Raw genomic sequence first — 8,341 nt, forward strand, 5'->3', positions numbered from 1 at the left:
TGAGATATGGATTCTTTTGCTTGTGCAATGGCTCCATTATTGTCACAACGGAGTTCTACAACATCTAATATGCTGGGAACAACCCCTAATTCCAATATAAAATTCTTGATTTAAACAACCTCTTTTACTGCTTCACTGACTGCAATGTATTCAACCTCTGTTGTAAAATCATCTACTGTGTCTTGCTTCGAACTTTTCCAGCTCACAGCACCTCCATTAAGACAAAACACAAAACCCGATTGCAATCGTGAGTCATCCTTGTCAGTTTGGAAGCTGGCATTAGTATAACCTTTTATACTAAGCTCTTCATCCCCTCCATAGACAAGAAATTTATCCTTAGTTCTTCGTAAGTACTTAAGGATATTTTAAACCGCAACCCAATAAGTTTTACCAGGGTTTGCTTGATACCGACTCGTCATGCTTAGAGCATACAATACATCTGGTCGAGTACTTATCATGAAATACATTATAGAACCAATAGCCGAAGCATATGGAATCTTATTCATCTATTCTCTTTCTTTTGGAGTTGAAGGACACATTTCCTTCGAAAGAAAAATGCCATGTCTCATAGGCAAAAATCCTTTCTTTGATTCTTCCATACTGAACATTTTCAGAACTTTGTCTATATATGTACTTTGAATCAGACCTAGAAGTCGTCTTGATCTATCTCTATAGATCTTAACTCCTAAGATATACGCTGCCTCATCCAAATCTTTCATAGAGAAACAACTACCTAACCAAGTCGTAACAGACTGTAAAGTAGGTATATCATTTCTTATAATGATTATGCCGTCTATATACAAGATTATGAAAGAAACAATGCTCCCACTAGCCTTCTTATAAACACAAGGCTCATCTTCATTTCTGATAAAACCAAATTCTTTGATTGCATCATTGAAATGAAGATTCTAGCTTCAAAAAGCTTGCTTTAGTCCATAAATATACCTCTATAGCTTACAAACCTTTCTCACATTTCCTAGAGAGACAAAACCTTCTGGTTGTGTCATATACACATCCTCTTCGAAATTTCCATTAAGGAAAGCGGTTTTGACATCCATTTGCCAGATTTTGATAATCATGGAATGCAACTATTGTGAGCAAGATCCGGATGGAATTAAACATAGCTACAGGGGAGAACGTTTCGTCATAGTCTACACCATGAACTTGTCGAAAACCTTTAGCGAGCAATCTCCTCTTGTATTTTGTACATTACCATCCATGTCAGTTTTCTTCTTGAAAACACATTTACACCTTATAGGTTTGACCCCTTCAGGTGGTTCAACCAAAGTCTGCACTTGGTTTACTGACATGGAATCCATCTCAGATCTCATGGCTTCAAGCTATTTCTCATAGTCTGGGCTACACCCTACCTCTTGATAAGTCCTAGGCTCATCTTGATCCATAAGAAGAACATCTCCATGTGCAGTAACGAGAAATCCAAATCTCTCAGGTATACGACGTTCTCTTATGAGTCTGCGTAGTGGTTGTGTTTCTAAATCTGTTAATTGTTCCTCAATAACTTGTGAAACATGCTCAACTTCAGGTTCATTGATCTATTGTTCTTTAACTTCTCTAAGTTCAATATTTCTACCCTTACCTTTCTTTGAGAGAAATTCTCTTTCGAGAAAAACTCATGTTCGAGCAACAAACACTTTGTTCTCATTGAAGAAATAATATCCCTTAGTTTCTTTAGGATATCCAATAAATATACACTTATGATATTTAGGTTCGAGCTTTATAAACATCTGATGTTTTATATAAGCTTCACATCCCCAAATCTTCATAAAAGAGATACTAGGACACTTTCCAGTCCATATCTCGTATGGTGTCTTTTAAACAGATTTTGATGGAACACGATTTAGTGTGAAAGTGACTGTTTCAAGTGCATGTCCCCAAAAAAGAAGTCGGAAGATCACTATGACTCATTATCGATCGAACCATGTCTAAGTGTTCGATTCCTTCTTTCAAAAGCTCTATTCCATTGTGGTGCATCAGGTGATGTAAGTTGTGAGACAATCCCACATTTTTTTAGGAGTTCATCAAACTCCATGCTTAAGTATTCTCCACCTCGATCTGATCAAATTTCCTTAATACTCTTGCCTAGTTGATTTTGTACTTCATTTTCAAATTCCTTAAACTTTTCAAGGGCTTCAGATTTATGGCGCATAAGATAAATATACCCATACCGACTGAAGTCATCAGTGAAAGTAAAGAAGTAATAGAATCGACCTCTGGCTTGTATATTCATCGGTCCATATACATCACTATGTATTAACCCGAATAAATCACTTGCTCGCTCCCCTTTACTATTAAAAAGAGCTTTAGTCATTTTTCCCAACAAGCAAGATTCGTATACATCACATTGTTCGAAAACAAATGAATTTAAGAATCCATCTTTATGGATTTTTTATATGTGTTTCTCACTTATATGGCCTAAACAACAATGCCAAATATAAGTTTGATCCGAGTCATTTATTTTTGATCTCTTAGTATTTATGGTATAAATGGCGTTTTCTTGATCCAAAATATAGAGACCATTAACCAATTGTGCCAAACCATAAAAAACACTATCAAGATAAAAAGAACAATAATTATTCTTAATAATAATCTCAAAACCAATCTTGTCCAAACAAGAAATAGAAATAACATTCTTAGTGAAACTAGGCACAAAATAACAATCCTCTAAATTTAAATCAAGTCCACTAGGCAAAGATAAAACATATGTCCCTATAGCTAATGCATTAACTCTTGCTCCATTTCCCACTCGGAGGTCTAAGTCTCTTTTAGCCATATTCCTTCTCTTTTGCAGTCCCTATACGAAAGTACAAATATGAGAATCATAACCGATCTAATACCCAAGAAGTAGATGTTGACAAATTAACATCAATAACATAAATACATGAAACAAACGTTCTGTTTGCTTTTGCCTTCTTGACCTCTTCAAGGTAAACAAGGCAGTTTCTCTTCTAGTGTCCGGTCTTATCGCAATTGAAAATTTTTCTTCCTTACTAACTCCCCCTTTGGGTTTCAATGCATTTTCCCCTTTTGGTTTGGCCTTACCATTGCCCTTAGACTTTGCCACTACCTTTTTCCTTATGAACTATCAGAATGGGGTTAGGTCCTACCTTTTTCATGTTACTTTCAGCAGTTCGTAACATGCCAAGTAACTGTGGCAAAGTCTTGTTAATTTCATTCATTTTGAAATTAAGGACAAATTGGCTAAATCTATCTGGCAACGATTGCATGATAACATCAGTAGCCAATTAATCTTTGAGAGGTGATAACTCCGTAAAAAGACTCAATTTCCAGTCTTTTCACTTAAGTTATTTCTTGTCTAAACAAAGTATGCATAACATTTTAGTTGCATTAAGTTGCATATAGGTTATATTAGCTTGTGGTGGATAAGTTTTACTTAGGCAAAATTTATTTGGTTTGACTGATGCTGCTGAGGAGAAAGAGTTGTTTGGATTGTGTTTGTGCAAGAAATTTATAGAGGAAGACCATTTCAGTCGTGACAACGTAAATTTAGAAGGGCCAACAGAACAGATGAGAATGTGAGGAGCAGATTTATCTCGCCGAGGCAACATTTATCTGAAGAAGTTTGAAGCAGGTGTGATGAAACTGCCTATGTCACACGCCAGCTGGATGACCTACTTAACGTGCAAGAAAGCCTTAATTATTCTAACAGCCGCCTTTCCTTTTAAGTATGGACATTTACTATCGGTTATTTAAGGAAACTCCAAAAGCTTGCAAAGCCCTCAGAGAACTTTCCTTATAAATAACCAGTCGTAGTCGCCAAAGAAAGGATGCAAGGAAGAAGAGAGAAGAGTTTTATCCAAGGCGTGAGTAAGCAATTGCAGTGCTTCTTCACCGTATATCCACCGACCTTCCTTGGTGTCCTCCATAGCCAGACTTTAGAAGAGCGGTGATAAGGTCTCGAGAGAGGCTGATCACTAAGGCATGCGCAGTGCTGATCAGAATCGTCGCGACAGAGCCCTCGATTTTGGGAGTCGTTATTCCTTTGTTTTTAACTCTTTATCTATTTGGGATTGTATTAAACGTTGAATCTTGGATGATTTTTTATAGAATCATGATTGTCATACTTGATGTTAAACTTTGTTTTGCCTGAACAATATTCTTATGTTTATGAATGATGAATTATGTTTTGCTCATCGTTTAAATATTTTACCTTACGCTGTAAGAGCATCGAGAGATTGCCTGAGGTTTTGGTAAAACTTGTCTTGGCAATATAAGAGCATCGAGAGATAGCCTTTTTTCTAGATAGTGATTCTTAGATTCGAGAGAATTAAGATAGACCCACGTGAGTAATGGAATAAATTCAGGATGGTGAAGTTATAACTTATTACCTTAGATATAAGGAGTGAGTTTCAATCGAATAAAAGGGATAAACGCTAGAGTAGGATATACAACGCCTATATTTTACGTTGAGAGGTATTGCTACAACCATAGTTTGACAAACCAAGGGTTGTAGTTAACACTGAGGAGTATTTCCATAGAAATCGTCTAAGAATACCTAGTAATTCTGTCCTGCATCTTTCGTAAGTCATAATAATTCATTATAGACATAGAATAATTGTTGTCAAAGTAAAAGTTTAGCATAAGTGCTCTGTGATATGTCTGAATATGCGAGGTTGTTTGCATTATATTTAAATATACACTTGTCTTGTTTTATTTTATTTTAGTATTCTGCATACTTAATTTGCCTCGACCAAACTTTCCTGTAATCGTTAAATCACTTCTTTGTTTTATTAATATTAGTTCTTAAGTTGACAATCTCGTAGGACTTAGTTTGTGGCACTAGTTCTTGTTGTGGTGAAAATATATTTCCAATCCAATCCCTGTGGAGAGGATACTCACTTACCCTATATTACTTGAATCGATTGTCTATTCTTGCACAGATTTGCTTGCCTTAACATATACATTTACAAGCAATCACATTTTTGGCGCCGTTGCCAGGGATTGGAAACTGACGAAATTTTTAGCCATAACAAGTTCTATTTATCACCTTTTATTTATTTAGTCTAACGTAATTTATTATTTTCTTTTGTAGGTTTTTGCATGACCATTAGATATGCTGGTAAGCCTTTGGAACCATTCGACCCTGAAGTTGAGCAATCACTCAGACAAAGGTTGTGTGCCCAAAGAACCAAATAACAATTAAACCAAATTCAAATGCAAGACAATATGGGAGATTTAGGACCTGATGAAGCTATCAATCTTCAAGTTGTAAGGCCAAAAGTGATACGAGATCATTTGAACCCGATTCTCAATGATCTCAATCCAGGCATAGTGGCACCTGAAATACAATCCACTCATTTTGAACTTAAACCAGTGATGTTTAACATGCTAAACTCTATTGGATAATTTGGTGGTTCACCCAATGAGGATGCTAGGCAACATGTTCGTGATTTCCTTGGAGTATGCAACTCGTTTCGGCAACAAGGAGTACATGAAGATGTGCTCAAACTGAAACTTTTTCCTTACTCCCTACGCGATAGAGCAAGAGCTTGGCTCAGTGGAGTTCCTTCAGGCTCAATGGAGCCATGGGAAGATTTATGCAAGATCTTCTTACTCCGATACAATCCGCCCAATATGAATACACAGCTTCACAATGACATTGCGAGTTTTCACTAAAGAGATGATGAATCAATGTATGAATATTGTGATAGGTACAAAAGCCTAATTCACAAGTGTGTTAACCATGGCTTTCACGATTGGATGCAAGTGGTGATGTTTTACAATAGAGTCAAAGCACCAACTCGAATGATGCTATATGCCTCAACAAATGGCACCTTACTAGATAAATCACCCGAGGAAGCTTTTGACATTCTCGACAGGATAACTAATAATGATTATCAATTTCCAAATACAAGATTGGGAACCGATAGAAAAACATCTTAAGCATATGAATTAGAGGGTAAGGATTCGGTAGCCACTCAACTTTCTGCCATAACCAATATGTTGAAAAATTTGCAATGTCCTAATGAGGTAAGATAAGACAAGGTGACCAATATTTTATCACGGCAACCTTCATGAGAGTGAATGCTTGGAAAACCATGAGTCAGCCAATTTCGTGGGCAACTACAATCGGAGTAACAATAACCCCTATTCAAATACGTACAATCTTGGTTGGAGATAACACCTAAATTTTTCATGGAGTAATCAAGGAAAAAAAAACAATCAAGCATCAAATTACAGGCCACAACAAAATAATTATGACCATCAACATTTTCAAAATCAGCATCATCAGTAACCATGGCAAAACAATAAAGGTATTGCTTATTCCTCCAATACTAATTCCAATACTAATTCATTGGAGTTATCATTACAAGAATTTATGGCTTCGACGAAATATTTCATGGCCTCTGCAATGACCTTAATGCACGACCATTCTGCAACAATTAAAAATCAAGGAGATTTGTTACAAAGGCAACACTTTTACAAAGCCATAGTTCATCCCTAAGAGAATTGGAGAATCAAGTGGGACAAATTGCTATGGCATTACATTCGCACCCACAAGGAAACCTCCCTAGTGATATGGAGATCACTAAACATCATGGGAAGGAACAATGCAAAGTACTTACACTAAGGAGTGGAAAATATGTCAACCAAGATGACATGTTTGGGGGAGAAAACTCAAATAATTTTCTCCATGGCATAACACAACAAGAGGATCGAGCTGAAAATATTGAACGAGAGGAAGCGCTTGAAGAGAAGGAAAGAACTGAAGGTTCAGAAAGGCATTGCTCAAATAATAAGAAATTCATGGCTGAGGCCAGATATTTTTCAACAAAAGCAGAAGATAATGCGAGACCTCTACCACCATTCCCTCAACGGTTGAAGAAGCATGATGATGACATCTAGTTCAAGAAATTCATTGATGTTCTGGATCAATTGTGTATCAATGTACCCTTTCTAGAAGCCATCGAGCAAATCCCTTCCTTTGCTAAGTTTCTTAAGGACATTATTACAAAGAAACAAAAGGTAGAACATGTTGTCACGGTAACAGAAATCTGTTCAGCAGTGAGCAAACTCCCACCAAAGCAAAAAGACCTTACAACTTTATAATACCATGCCCAATTGGTAATGACTTCATAGGACAAGATCTTGTTGATTTGGGATCAAGTGTGAACTTGATACCAAAGTCCATATTTATGAAACTAGACGGGTACCACGCCTGTCAAACCTCAGTCATCTTACAGCTAACCGATCGGTCATATGTGCGGCCAGATGGCAGAATAGTGGACGTCATAGTAAAGGTGGATAAATTCATATTTCCAGTTGATTTCCTCACCCTGGATTGCGAAGCCGATGAAAACTCCCCGATCATTATGGGATGACCCTTTTTAGTCACTGGGAGAATCCTAATAGATTGTGAAAAGGGAGAGTTCACAATGCGAGTAGGAGAACAAAGCGTCAACATCAATGTATTCAACTCCATGAAATATGTGAACGATTCAGAAGAGTGCCAATGCATAAGAGAAGTAGAGGATAAGACAATCCTTGGAAGAGGCGAATCTCGAAGACTCGATGAATACATCCTACAACCGAGATGCACGAACAAGACACTTTTGGCCCAAGCGAATTATGCTCAGAAGTTGATTCAGAGAATCATGGCCTTGATAACGGAATTCTGAACAATGAGCGCCCTGAAAACGATACCAATGCACGATACGGAGGAAATACAAAGGATCAATTGAGACTTCTTCATAATAAATCAGGTATGAAATTCGAACCCTTAGACTATGATGAAGTTAAGTATCAAGAGTCATCATTGCAACATGTATCGAAACTGGAACTTAAAACTTTACCATCACAATTGAAGTATACTTATTTAGGAGTTGATGAAACTCTATCAGTGATAATTTCTGCCAACTTAACCTCCAAACAGGAGAATAGTTTGTTGAATGTTTTGATACAACATAGAAAAGCTCTCGGATGGACAATGACAGACTTGAAGGGAATTAGTCCGACCATATACATGCACAAAATCAACCTCGAAGATATCCATAACACTTTGGCAGAACCCCAAAGAAGGCTCAATCCAATCATGAAGAAAGTAGTCATGAAGGAAATTATAAAATGATTTGACGCAAGAGTAATATATCATATATCTGATAGTTCATGGGTCATCCCGGTGCAGTGTGTGCCAAAAAAGGGTGGTGTGATCATGATTAAAGGTGAACATGACGAACTCCTCACCACAAGAACAGTCACGGGATGGCATATATGCCTGTATTACAGGAAGCTCAACAAAGCCACAAAGAAAGACCATTTCCCCCTTCATTTCATCGACCAAATGCTTGATAGGTTAGCGGGA

The sequence above is a fragment of the Hibiscus syriacus genome, unplaced genomic scaffold (assembly GCF_006381635.1).
Source record: "Hibiscus syriacus cultivar Baekdansim isolate YM2019G1 unplaced genomic scaffold, ASM638163v2 tig00111210_pilon, whole genome shotgun sequence".
NCBI lineage: Eukaryota > Viridiplantae > Streptophyta > Magnoliopsida > Malvales > Malvaceae > Hibiscus > Hibiscus syriacus.